Source organism: Camelus bactrianus, chromosome 13, assembly GCF_048773025.1.
Source record: "Camelus bactrianus isolate YW-2024 breed Bactrian camel chromosome 13, ASM4877302v1, whole genome shotgun sequence".
Classification (NCBI taxonomy): domain Eukaryota; kingdom Metazoa; phylum Chordata; class Mammalia; order Artiodactyla; family Camelidae; genus Camelus; species Camelus bactrianus.
The window spans coordinates 28,938,260-28,952,204 of record NC_133551.1 but is presented as its reverse complement, the minus strand read 5'-3'; the positions used below and the strand labels follow the sequence as shown (position 1 = coordinate 28,952,204).

At 46.3% G+C, this 13,945-nt stretch overlaps 1 protein-coding gene across 5 annotated transcripts in view; it reads right to left on the bottom strand.

The window, feature by feature from the left end:
* GNG12 (G protein subunit gamma 12) overlaps positions 1-13,732 on the bottom strand; it is a 119,642-nt gene extending 105,910 nt beyond the window's left edge. The window contains exon 1 of one of the 5 annotated variants that reach the window (XM_074376264.1): positions 13,708-13,732. The gene's annotated coding sequence lies outside the window, so the exon portion shown is untranslated. Of the gene's footprint in view, positions 1-11,985; positions 12,453-12,683; positions 13,131-13,707 lie in introns of those variants that run through there. The other 4 variants (XM_045522971.2, XM_045522969.2, XM_045522970.2 and 1 more) reach the window with 4 other exon arrangements.
* Positions 13,733-13,945: the final 213 nt, after the last annotated feature.

Here is a 13,945-nt window from a genome sequence, read left to right as displayed (position 1 = left end):
GGCTAGAGATGTCCACTGACTTAGAGAAGGCAGGGAAAAAAGCAGGTTTTGAGGGCAAAATGATAAGATTGGTTTTCAACAATCTACCTAAATTTGAAGAGCCTAAGATAACCTGCCATTGTGTCTTGGGAAAATTCTAGAGGCTGTGATCTCAGAGTAGTTTACTGAACTCAGGTAGCTACTATTTTTACTCCAGTTCTGCTAAACCACTCTCCTTCTCTTCTCCTTTTCCCTTTGCTCTAGTTATACTTAAAATAGTTTAAAAAGCAGAAATTCCTCAATGCTAACTTAACTCCCTTTGAGAGTAGATCCCCATCTGTGGCAGAGGCTTTCACACTACCCAGTAATTCTGGACACCAGTGAGTGTCCTACAATTGAGCTCAATTCTGACATTATCTCCCCAGAGATAGCATCAGATTCCACAAGTTAAAGGCTCTGAGTGGCTCACAGCACTTGGAGAAACATTTCACTTACTAGATCACTGGTTTATTATAAGTGGATATAACTCAAGAACAGCCAGGTGGAAGAGATGCAGAGGGCAAGGCGTGGGGAAGGGCACTCCGTTTCCATACTCTCTTGGAGAGGACCCCCTCTCCCACATCTCCCCATCTGCAACTCCTGGAAGCTTTCCTAACCCTGTCCTTTTGAGTTTTTTGGAGGCTTCATTAGTTAGGCACGATTGATTAAATCACCGGCCATGGGTAACTGGTTCCACCTTCAGCCCCTCTCCCCTCCCTGGAGGTCTGAGGGGTGGGACTGAAAGTTCCAACCTTTTAATCACATGGCTGCTTCTCCAGGCAAACAGCCCTAATCTTTAGGTGTGGCCCAAAGTCACCTCAATGATGTAACAAAAGACACCTTTATTGCTTTCATCACTTGAGGAATTCCAAGGGTTTTAGTTCTGTGCCAGGACCTGTACAGAAACTGTGTATATATCTCTTACTATAAATCACAATATTGTTCACAGCCATATCCTACCTATCCTCAGTGTAGGTAACTGAGAAACACCTGTTGAATGAAAAGAGATCATTTTTGAGTTTATTAAAAACTGAGAAAAGGATGAAGAGACAGGACGTTTTTGCTCGATGAGCTTAACAGTTAAAAGCAAAGAAACATCTGAGTACAAGACAGACACATCACAGGGCAGTGTCTCTTCCCCCGTGTTCCTTCCCCTTCCAGGAGGCCACTCCCTCCAGCCCGCACTCCTGCTGGACACCAGGACAGGTAACAGGGTGCCACGAAGAGCACTGACTGCAGAGCCAGGAAGTCCTGGATTTAAAAAGATGCCGCCAGCACTTACTACTGAGCCCTTAAGCAGTATTCAACCTCCCTGAACCTGCTTCCTCACCTGTAAATGGAACCAGTATTCCCTACCTACCTGGAAGGGCTACTGAGAGGCCTGAGAAAGTGTGCAGAGGTCCTAGCACACGTCGGTACCCGGCTGTCACGCAAGGAGTAACTGTCATCATCACTGTCATCGAATTAACTGCCCGCGCACTCTACTCTCTCAATTAGCGTTTGTCAAATGCATTTAGCTGTGAGAATAACTTCAACTGAAATTAAAGGTGATGGGCGTTGTGTGAGCACTACGATCATAATATTCATTGCAATAATAATAGTTAATGCCTGAGCACTTACTGTTTATATATACCAGTAGCTCTTTAATTTTTAAGCCAAAGATAGATAGTATTTAATCAATTCTAAGAAATAAATTCTGTTCACATTTTAACATCCCCAATACTGGGATGACTTTGTGGTAGTCAGAATGGGTCCCCAAAGATGTCCACGCCTTCCCAATCCATGAAACTCGTGAATACGGTATGTTACACAGCAAAAAAGGACTCTGCAGATGTAATTAAGGGAGAGTAGCCTGGATTACCCAGCTGGGCCCAATCGAATCAAATGAGCCCTTAAAGGTAGAGAACTCTCTCTGGATGGAGGCAGAGAGATGAGCAGCAGGGGACCTCAAAGAGATTCCAGGCATGAGGACTTGTCACACTGTTGCTGCCTCTGAGATGTAGGGCCCAAGTGCAAGGACCAAAGCAAGGTCTCTAAGAGGGGAGGGTGGCCCTCAACTGACAGCCAGCAAGGAGGCAGGGACCTCAATCCTATAACTGCAAGGAACTGGATTCTACCAACAACCTGAATCATCCTGCAAATGGATTCTTCCCAGAGCCTCCTAACAAGATTTTGGATGTGTGAAACCCAGAGCAGAGAAGCCAGCCAAGCCCATGATGACTTCTGACCTCAGAATTATAAGATAACACAGATGTGTTGTCTGAAGCTGCTAAATTTGTGGTAATCTGTTACGGCAAGCATAGAAAGCTAATACATCCTTAGGACTGATGTGGGTTTCAGCTCAATTGGCAGCAATTTCTTTTTTCTTTCTTAATGGCCAGTAGAAGAATGGCACATCTCGTAATTGATGGCATCTTAGATTTCTGGAAACATGGTGTCATCGTCTTTATTTTGCAAATGGGAAAACAGAGGCCCTTCGAGGTCAGGTGACTTGTCCAGGTGGACCAGACCTCAAGCCATCATGCACATTGTCAGAGAGTGCACAGGGGCTGGAGAATCCCACCAAAAGGCCAAAGAACGGCTACTGTGATCCCCAACCCGGGCCTGGGCTGACCACAGAGACCCACTGGGTCCAGAAGGCCCTAACCGCAGCAGACCCAGTCATCCACTATTGATGGAGCACCCCGAGGCGCTAGGTACCATTCTGGGTCCTGGGCTAGAACAAGCAACCGAGAGCCTGTCCTTACAGAGCTGACACTGTAGGGCGGGAGAGCAATGCTCTAGCGACAAAACTCACTGGAAGGAAAACAAAGCATCCAGAGAGCTGAAAACCCACCTCCACAAGATAATAACGCATATACGTCGGAGCTGAAGAGAGAGCACTACACCTAGAGGATCAGACCTTCCTTTTTAGAGCTTTCACAGACCTCTGCCAAACGTGGGAACTCTGAGGAGGGTTTGTTGTGGTGGTGGGGTTTTCTTGGTTTTTTGGGGGGGGTGATTAAGTTTGTTTGTTTATTTATTTATTTACTTTTTAAAATGGGGATTGAACCCAGGACCTTGCGCATGCTAAGCACAAACTCTAACCCTGAGCTCTAAGCCCTCCCTCCTTTCTTGTTTTTTGGGTTTTTTTGATGGAGATGTGGGCTAACTTTAAACAGGACTGCCTCAGATGAATTTCTAAAATCAAGAAGTCAAAAAATAAACCACATAGTCATCTTTTCACTAAACCAAAACTCCTTTCTCTTTCAATGGATTTCATTTTTGAAAAGATGAAAATTAATTTTATATTAAAAGAGCATCCCAGGGCTGATGGATAGAGCACCTCAGAGAGAAAGACGATCCTGTGCAACTCCAACCCGCGCCCTCCGGGGCATCCTGAACTCTGGCCGCTCCCCTCACACTGCGCTCTTCCCTTTTCTCTTTCACGCTGGAAATGGGGTAGACAGCTCTCTGATGGTCACACCAAAAGGTGAATAGGAGCCCTATCCAGCATGTAAACAAAATGTGGCCTGTGTAACCTTTCAGGAGATGCATGGGAAAGGAAGAAAATCTAGATTTCTTAGAAGATTCTGTAGGAAATGCCACTGGAATTTATACATTCTCAATCTTTCTTGTTTTTGTTTGAGAGGGAGAAATTCTAGACTAGAAGATCATCTTCATAATGGTTTTGGAGACGTCCCAGTTTAATAATACCATTAGCTGAAAACTATTTATAAATCAGACATTAGCAGCTGGCATAAAACCCTATTTGCCATGTCTCTCGATTTTGCGCTGACGATTTGGCAGCCCACTCTGCCCTTAGGCCCCAAAGAGCTATCACATTCTTAAGTCTGTATTTAAGAGATTTTGACAGTGACGTAGGCAAGAGGCTTGCTTCAGGATGAAAGGTCAATAAATGGCCGCAGGAGGACCGGCAGGCCTGGACCGCCCATGGGAAAAGATGTACACATGGCCCCAAACCTCTACCTCACTCAAAACTCAACAAATTTAACCGACCCTAAATTAACATTCCTCACCAACGAGATTAGCAAAAATAAAAACAGCTGACACACTTCTTGCTGGTGGGGCTGCAGGGAAGGGGCCCTCTAACACACTGCTGGGGAGGGGGCAAAGTGAGTCAAGCCTTCTGAAGCGGGGATGACAGGGCCCTGTGATTCAGCAGTCCCACTGCCGGGAATCAATCCTCTAGGTCCACCTGCACAAAAGCAAAATGACACCTTTATCTGTTGTAGCACCATTTGTAATAGCAAAAGACTGGAAACAATTCAAAGGTCCAGCCACAGGGGACTGGTAGGATAAAATGTGGTATATTCACACAATGGAAAACAATCGTGCTGATAGAGATCTCCAGGACAGACTGCTAACTTAAAAAAGAAAACAGAATAGATTATATAATATATATATATAATATCCTTTTGTGAAAGAAGGAGGAAGCATTAAACATATATATATGTGTGTGTATATATATATACACACACATATATATGTATCTATATCTCCTCATTTGCTTGTATTTGCACGTTTCAGCCTGTAGAGAGTGTGGAGAAGGCTCGGATAGGGATGAAACAGGAGCAAGATTTCTCAGTGTTCACCTTTCTATATGGTTGTGAGGTTTGTGGGGACCATATAAATACATTACCAATTTTAAAAAGATGGAGAGGTTGTATAGGCCATTCTTCATAGCAGTGTGATGAACAGGACAAGACCAGCTTGGAAGACACAGAACTGGGGAGGCGTCTGGGGTCCGGGAAACCCGTGCTGATTTCTCACACTGACATCGGTAAATCAGAGAAACCTGGGTCCAGAGCCCAGGAGGTGCACGTGGAGAGGCTGACCTCTGCCCGCTGGATCTCACCAGCTGGGTGTGGGTGTCCCTGAGCCCCCTGACGTTTACTACAGCAGGAGGAAGTCAGAGAGCTGGAGGTGAGAAATGTTAGGATTTCCTCCCAGGCAGCTTGCCAGGTGCATCTATTTGCTTTCTGGATTTGGACAGTAATGGCTGAAGCATGCTGCTCATCAAATATTTATGTTCAAAAAGAGGGCAAAGCATGTGCCGGAATATTCTGCTTAATTCAACAGAGAGATATTCCTGAAAAGTTGAGTCTCCTGGAATTTCGTAAAAGCAAATGCAACTGTAAAGGCAACAGGTAAGTTTGCTCGCTGAAATTCTGTAAGGAATCCTTTTTAGGAATTGTCATCTCCTGCTTCTCCTGTTTGGGGAATCTGAGTTTGCCTGAAGCAGGCTGCATTTAAGCAGACTAAATGTGAAAAGATTCCGCGTTTATGCACCTGTGGGCAGTTTTCACAAGGTGCAGCCTGTTCGTAAAACAGCAGAAGGCCAAGGTCCTAAGTGCAAACTGGCACGTCTGTCCTGAGAACCACAGCCTTAGCAATTTAACCCACTAAACATGGCTGGTCCTACCTGCTGTGCAGACTGTCTCTCAGGAGAGGAGCCAAGAGGAAGTTAGCTTTGAGAGGCGGCTTTCTCAAGGATCGACTTAAAACAGAAAGCAGGCCAGCAGCACCAGCCGGCACTGCGAGGGACGCAGACAATCCCCTTTTTTGGTTGTTGGTAGCTTTAGCAACAGGGGTCCCCACTTCTTACCCCAAACTAGAACAGTCTTTCTACACAAGCAGCAACCGCTCACAGGTAAATTCCAAAGGCTCCTGCGGCCACTGTCCTTTACATCCTGTCCCCAAGGGGAGGGCCCGTGGTCACTAAGTACCCTGGATCCCTCTGTCCATTCCCAGGAGGCACCAGTGCAGGGACCCCACAGGTTTCAGGCAATGCTGAGCACATCTGTTGGTGTTCGACCCACAGTAAACAATGTCAACGACACCTCAAGTGCTGGGCTTTACCCGCCCCTTAGGATTCGAGGAACTGAAGAGGAAGATGCCTGTCACAGGGAACACGCACTGCTGAACGTGCATTTCCCAGTAGGCATCATCAATTTTACTTTTTTGATTAAAAAAGAACACCAGCTCATCCACTTTGCTGGCACACACTGCAGAGAATGTGGTTTTATCCCCCCATTCCACTGGCATTTATTAAGCACTGACTACGTGCCAGATTCTGCAGGCTCCTGGCATTTAGAGGGTTATTGTGGCTGAACGGGGCAGGGAGAGGCAGGGCCGCCGCCAGCCACATTGGACCTTCGTGTGAGCTACAATGGCCAGCGCTCCCAGTGGACCTAGCCTTGCAGGCTTGATGAAAGTCAGAAAGAAGTGCCCCTTCCTCCTGGCAAAGGCAGTTCTAGCTCAGGACACGTGGTTTTCTGAGTGGATTTGAGACCCTACTTAACTTCCCTGGTACTCTTGCGCAGTCAACAACCTGTACAAGAGTTCAAGGCAGCCTTGTCAAGAAGTCACAATCCAATTCTTCTGCTTCTTGGCCAGACATCCAACTCTCCCCTGACAACTTGTCTGAGTAGCCAATCATGACTTTACACACCCATGTGAGGCCTCGGGGTCTAAAGGGCAGGTAGGTCATGGTCTTACAGCGCAAAAGGTTTCAGTAGTTTAGGTACAGGACAGGTACCGAGTCTGCCGATTTCAATACTCTTCCAATCTGCCTGAGATTCTGGTTGAATAAATCTGGTGTATGGATTCATACCAATAAAGTGCTCACTACACCTCAATAAAGTCCAAGCAGCTTTTGAATTTTGATTCCTCTGTCCATCCTTAAATTTATTTAGCTCATGTTGAGAGCTGAACTGTGTTGCACCTCTGCAATAGTTTCTCCCTGGAAAGCAGACAAAATTTGAGGTCATTGCAAGGTTGGGGTCTTAGTTAAAGGGTCCCAGTGGGGGTTGAAGATTTAATGTCCAATGCTCAGGGAAATCTTGGCTGTACCATGTACAGCTAAATAAAAGCCTGATTATCCTACATGAATAAAGTTAGGATTCTACCCCATGGGCTCAGCCGGGTACAGTCATCAGGAATGAAGGCAATTCTCTACACGTGTTGCTCAAGTGCACCGATGACCACTGATTCACAGCCCACTCCGGTGAGCGCTGGTGGTGACACCAACCCAAGTTAGAGCAGAACAAGGGGATCCTATGTCAGTTACATGACACTGCCTACAAGGGGAATGGCAGTCTATTCCATAAGAAAGCAGATTACAAGGCCTCCTGTCCCTCTGGCCCCAAGGTCACTGCTTGCAATGAGTGAATGTGAAAAATTACAAAAGATTCTGAGCAACTGACTCACAGAGGCAGACCTAAAAGGAATTCCTCTTTGAGCTACTAATTCCCCGGTAGAGTTGAAAGTCTCAAAAGTCGTAACAGTCTACAACACCCCGGTTTTTATTATACAGTAATCCTCCGAAATGCAGACCCATTAAAAGAAGACAAAAACCCTCCCTGTCGGAGGATGGCAACCAGACACTTCCAGCTAAGCACTTTTACGATATCCAATAAAGCCTGACACAATAAACCAGACATTTAAGTGACAGGAGAAATGATTTTCCAGAGACTCGGCACTAAATGGAATAATCCATCTAGAAGTAACCTTCAGTCAAAGCCCCTCCACTCTCTGTCCTGGGTCCAAGCCGCCTGGTTTCTGGGAGGGAAGTGGGGAGGACAGCACCTGTCGGTGTGAGTTGGTTCCAGATCAGGACCTGCCAGGGCCTGCGTCTCCTCTCAAGGCCTTCTTTGGGAGTCCAGGGATGGGAGAGGCCCACTGCACACATCCCTTCAGGCCTGTTGGCTCTCAGGCAATTCTGGACACTTGGACTTCGGTGGTTGAAGAGGGGTAAGCCCAATGGCAAGACACTGATAATTCTCCTCAGGTGGGTCATCTCACCCCTAAAAGGAACCCCCTCCTGTTTCTCTTGGTCTGATTGACAGCTTCTAAACAAAACTTCCTCCATCAAGTCCTCCTCGCCCCACGTGGAGCTGGATGCATCCCCACTGCAGTGTTCAGCAGAGTGCTGGGTGTGTCATGGGATGTGGCGGCAGGACACCTCTGGGTCCCACTCTCGTCTTGCCCCCAAGGGAGCCTTGCTTCCTCACCTGGGCTGCTGCGAGGATTGCGCAAGATCATAGGTGAAAGGGCTCAGACGGGTCCCAGAGGGCAGGGCAGCTCCATAAATGGAATCGCACAATTGTGCTGGATTTTTTACCCATGGAACTTTCCCATGAAACCATGTGCACGTGTGTCTTCCTTGCAGCAGTCCTGGAGACCGCGGACACGTGCAGGTGCTGTCTGCACATAGCTCCTCAATACAGGACTCGGACGGACGTGACAGCTCTGGACAGGGTCTGTGTGCAGATCCAAACTTCGAACATCTTTTCAGAAGATAAACCTATAAACTTCTGAAAGATTCTCTCGCTTACTGCTGGCTAATTCTCACATTTAACTTAAAGACCTTCAACAGCTGTTCAAGGTGTTTTTTCCCTAAAACAGAAACAAAATCCTGCTATATGAAGCTAATAAACCTGGTTTTACTGAGTGTTATACAGAAGTGGATTTTTTTTTTTTTTATTATATACACATGCTCATGGAGAAAACAGGGCGAGGGGCATGACAATTCCATCATCCATCTGGACTTTCTTTTCTATGCTTAGTAAAAACTTAAAAACCTAATTATAATTGTAATCATATACTGCAAAACTGGACACACCACCCTTCTCGTACTTGACGTATCCTAACATGGAATTCTGACTTTTTTTTTAAGTTTCTAATAAGAAACGAAAATGGGATTGAGATCTAGGAGAATTAATTTGTTGACTAAGTTAACACTGAAATCCATTTCATGTATAACAGATGCAATGACAATTGCCTGATTATCTTCTCTTACTTCTTTAAGCACTGCTTGACAGGACTTTATAAGCTACTAAGCTTTTTTAGATGTTGCAGAAACATTAAAATTTCATAGTGGTTTTCCTGTTACAACAAGAATGCATGCTTATTATATAACATATAGAAAATTTCAATAATAATCATTTAATGTGAATATTTATTGAGCATAGGCTGTGTGTCAGGCACTGTTCTAAATGCCTGAGACAGATTAACTCATTTATCCCTCCCAACACCTCACTGAAGCACAGCGGTATTAAGTAACTCGCCCACACTCTACACACCTAGAAGCATGAGCCTGGAATCCATCACTATGCTGTGATGTTCTAGGAGTGAAAAGAATCAATAATTTATTCAATCGAATCCTCCACTGCTTCAGAGTATAATGTCACAGGCAAGAAATGATTCATAATAATACTGTACTCTTTACAGTTATTTAAAAATATTATAAAGCCCCCTCTGCATCCCTGTGGAACAATTAGTAAAATGAGAAGCCATTTGTGGCACGAGCTACAATTCGTATCAATCCAATCCTATGCACCTGATGTGCATTAAGAAAATAACAGGCACTCAAAAGGGTTTGTTTTAAAGATGAAAGCATTTTTAAAATTTTGAAAATGAGTCAATGATGTGATGAGTAGATTCCCTGAATTAATTGGTTATCCATTCTCACAAAAGTTTACAATCAGTCACAACACTTTTACAAAACATTTATGAAATGCTCCCAGTCATTTCCTAAACACTTCTAATGGCTTACCTGTTAGCAGTGGACATCAGCACCTGAAAAATAACTGTATATCCCTGGGTCACATTTTTTACATTTTTAGTTAGAAATCATCCTAGGTTAAAGACAAATATTTCTGTTTCTGTTTAATGTCCTATCCAGGGCTAATAAATATTGCTGTTTTAAATATAAATTCTCTTTAAATTTAAAATGTGATTAATGAAATGTTTCTGACTGCCTGGTGGTAAAAATATTATATGACTGTAACTTCACACTAAAAGCACATTAAAACTGTTAATCCATTAATCATAATTATTCATACCACTATGGTAGAAACATGATGCACACGTACACAAATATTTTAGATAGGTAGGCAGATAGGTAGATAGATAGATAGATGGCTATCTAGCTCTATCTATAAAGCCAAGTAACGTCTTTGGAATTTAATTGCTCTAGCATTTCTCTCTCTCTATCCGTCCATCCATCCATAGATAAAATCAGGTGTGTTTTTTATCTGATTTATTTGTTCCACCTAGTGTTTCCAGAAGGTTCAAACTGCCATCTTGTAATTTATCCGATACCCTGCTGCTAAAGTCAGTAGATAAAATACCTAACAATTTTGAACATTATCTGTGCATTAGGTGCAAAGTGTTTTCCAAAGATTGTTCCATATACTTTCATAAAACCCCCAAGACAGAGACCACTGTCATCCTCATTTTACAAAGCAGACTGAAAATGGTTAAATAACTAATATTCCCATCCACATCTATCCAACACCAAAGCCCCTACCGCAAACCTCTGTTAAGCTGCTTCTTTTCCAAATCAGGCCCCAGAAAAATGTATCTGACCTCCACAACTTGCCTCCCTAAATTAAGCCTAAGCTGACATATAAAACTTAAAAAAAAAAACAACAAAAAACACTCAATACAAATCCAACAAACCCAACACAATAAATAACATAATTCTAAATTTGATTTTTTTTTTCTTTCAGAGAGAAATTTTCAACATAAAAAACCAGAAGTAATCTGGTATTAGCTGGCCATTTCTTCAAGTGTTTTGACTATGCAGCAACTTGACAAACCACCCAAATCCTTCAACAAGTGACAACATAAGCTGGACACTGCAAATCTCATTGTTAGAGAGCTAGTCTTTCCAATGGGACTGGAGTTTGCTACACAGAAAATCTTCATAGTATTAATCTTTTTGGTCTCTTGTGAAACACAAATCCACATTTTTATGTATCTCTACAAATCTAAATGCGTCCAGATTCAACACCTTATTGAATTACCTGGGTTAAAAACAGTAAAAACACGACTGCATTTTTTTTTAGAAGGCCTAAAGGCGCAGTCGTAAGACTGCTCAGCATTTTTTGGACTTAAACCAGGGTTTTATGGTGCTAGTTAACTGTTAGAGAAGGCAGAGGGGCTGAACATTTGATCCCAAAGTTCTTTTACCACTGAAGTCTCTGTAAAACGTTTGATTTCTTTAAGAAGTTGTATGTGTGTGTGAATCATATGTTTGTTTATTGAAACAAGAGCTTGCTAACACATACACTTTGGGTTTTTTCTTTTTTTAAGCAAAACAGCTCCCTGCTTGGATGTGACTGTTTTGGCAATAGTTAAACCAAACTCCGTCATTCTAGCGCTGCCTGCCTTCCTGGTTCTCCTAGGTGAGGGCCGCCATCCTGTGATAATTTACAGAGAGCTGAGAGGCACCAGCAATGGTGCAGTGTGGTGACAGACACTTTAAAAACAACGCCGAACTCCGCCTTTAAAGTAGAGAACACACAGACACAGTCCCTGCCTCCGACAACGTCCAAAAGGCTCCTTACAGTCAATCTATTCAGACGAAGCTACAACAGCCCCAGGAAATATAAACAGCGTCCGCAAAGACAGCAGGGGGAGAGGGGGCGGTGTGGACAGGAAACAACTGATGGGAAGGAAGCTAATCATGTGAAGTTTGTCCAACTCCACAGGGTCTAATACATTCCGGGTTTGTTTCCACTCAGAGCAGCCATTAAACGTGCCCTGACACGTGGGCGCAGGGGACCTCCCTTCTCTCCGGTTTTTGGCCATTTCCTTCTCTGTGCACTTGTTTGTATACAACCACGCCCGGCCGGACCGAGGTGACCACAAGATGACAGGCCTCAGCAGTTCCTTCACTCAGATTTCCAGTTGTCTAAAAGTTTCACTCCACAGCAGGGATTTAGCGAGAATCACGAGTTCCTTTTCGAAAGTTATGAATGGTTTAAGTAGTCAAGTTTACAAGACACAAACAGAAGGCGAGGGACAAGTGAGTGTCAGGGGACTTCAGGGACAGCCTTTTTAAATTAGCTTTAATTGATACGCCCTAGTTAAGATAATTTGTTTTTAAAGGAAGTCACTCTGATCCACGCAATAAGTGACCGGGCAATACTTCTTAAAAAATCACGCAAGACTCACGTCTGAGTCTTGACCTCCTCATGCCATCTGCAAATAGTCTCCGGGCCACTCAACTGCTCGGGGGACCCTCGCAGGATGTGTGATCTGGGTCCTCCTCTCCGTGACCCGCTATTTCCCCGCCAGACCCCTAGCGCCGAGCGAGTTCCAGGGCTGCGCACCCGCCGCCTAGTCCCCAGAAAGAGCGGAAGAAAGTAGGGAAGAGGGGCGTGGCGCCCCCGTCGCCCCCAGCTGCCGGCCCTCCTCCCAAACCTGGCACCGCCGGAAGAAAGAGCTGGGAACCCCGGAGACTCCCAGCCCCAACCCGGAGCGGGGCGCACGGCCACGGGCTGGCGAGGAAGAGAAGCGAGCGAGCCGGGAGACCGCTCCTCCCGCCCTCGTCCCGGGGGCAGCGTCCCCCGCCCTGATCCCGCAGGGCCCCAGGCTTCGCGCGCCCGCCGGCCGCTGGCCGTCGAGGGCAAGAGCGCCGTCTGTCTCCGGGTCTCGGCGTCCTTTGCCCTCCCTCCCCCATCCCGGTCTCTGGCGCCCAGTGCCCCGACCAGTCCCCGCCCTCTGGGACACTCTTCCCTCCTTCCTTCCTTCCTTCCTCCGTTCCCTCCCTCCATCTCGCTTCCCAGCACCGGGAACTCGGAGGCGGCCCCCGAACTGGTCAGTCGACGCCCCGCGCTGCGCCCTTGGCCCCTCGGGGACAGACTAGCCACCTGCGCCCGCCGCTGGGTGCTCACTTGCCTGCCGGTGCGCTTCCCCTGCCGCCACCGCCGCTGCCGGGGACTCTGTCTCTAAGGGCTCCTGGAGACGGCTCCGACCTCTCCTCCTCCTCCTCCTGCTCCTCCGGGCGGGCGCCGGCTCCGCCTCATTCGAGGTAGGCGGGGCGGACAGCCCGACGGGCGGGGCGGCAGCGGCCCCGGACTCCTTCCTCCCGGCCTGGCCCTCCTCCCTCCTGCCCAGACGCCCTGGCTGTATCCCGGTTTGGCCGCCGAACCCGCGTCGTGTCTTGGGCGGGCGGGCAGAGGGCAGAGGTCAGGAGCGTTGAAGTCCCGCAAACGTCTGGCTGCCTTGGCCATCCCCAGTTTTCCTTCCCCGAATTTACCGAAGCCCTCAAGTTCAAGGGCTTTTGGGCCCCTCGCTTCTCGACCCTCCACGGGATTGTTCTGCCTCCTTGGAAGTTTCCTTCGCAAGTAACGCCTCGCCAACCCTTATGCCAACCGTCCCTTAGGCCGAGAATATGCGCGTTGCCAACCCCGACACAAAAGTTAGGCTCTGCTCCAGGAATTTCTTAAGAAAACAGTCACAGTAAAATTTAAAGGGCCCTGGGGCCACAGAAAGATTTTGCTTCCCAGAAGAGTGTAACTAGAACTAAGGGTTGTTGACTTTGAAGTACGACCACCCACTATGAGCTCCCCCTCTAGCTCTCCGCCATGAGATCTGTGTTTCCGAATGCCCAGTACCTGGCAGAGTTCTGTTTAAAGAATTAATTAGATTTGGTTAGTCTTTTGTAGATGGGTTCAGGGTAGGGTAGTGTGAAAAGCCACATCTTTTTCCATAAACTTCAAACTATTCACACATACAGCCATTCAGCGGACATTCACTGAGCACCTGCTATGCACCAGGCATTGTGCTAAAGGTGATTGGGGAAACACTAAGATAAATCAGACAGGGGATTCACCCCCAAAAAGTCCAGGAAGAGTCCAGAAAGTCAAAAAGATACAAGTGCAGAAATCTCACCACTCAGTAGACTTCCCGCATATTCCTAGGTGTCTCCTTTCTTGTTTGATGTGGTGGAGATAACAGAGACGAGCAGGCCAAAGTAGGTCACTGAGAACCAGCGTGGGCAGAGTCCATACTTGAAATAGAGTCTTAAAGGGTTGGCGAAGGATGTCTCTGTGCTGAGTTTCACCAACGGAAGAGAAGTGAGGCCTAGGGAAACGAGGAGTCAAGGATTGCAGTGAGGACATTATCTTTA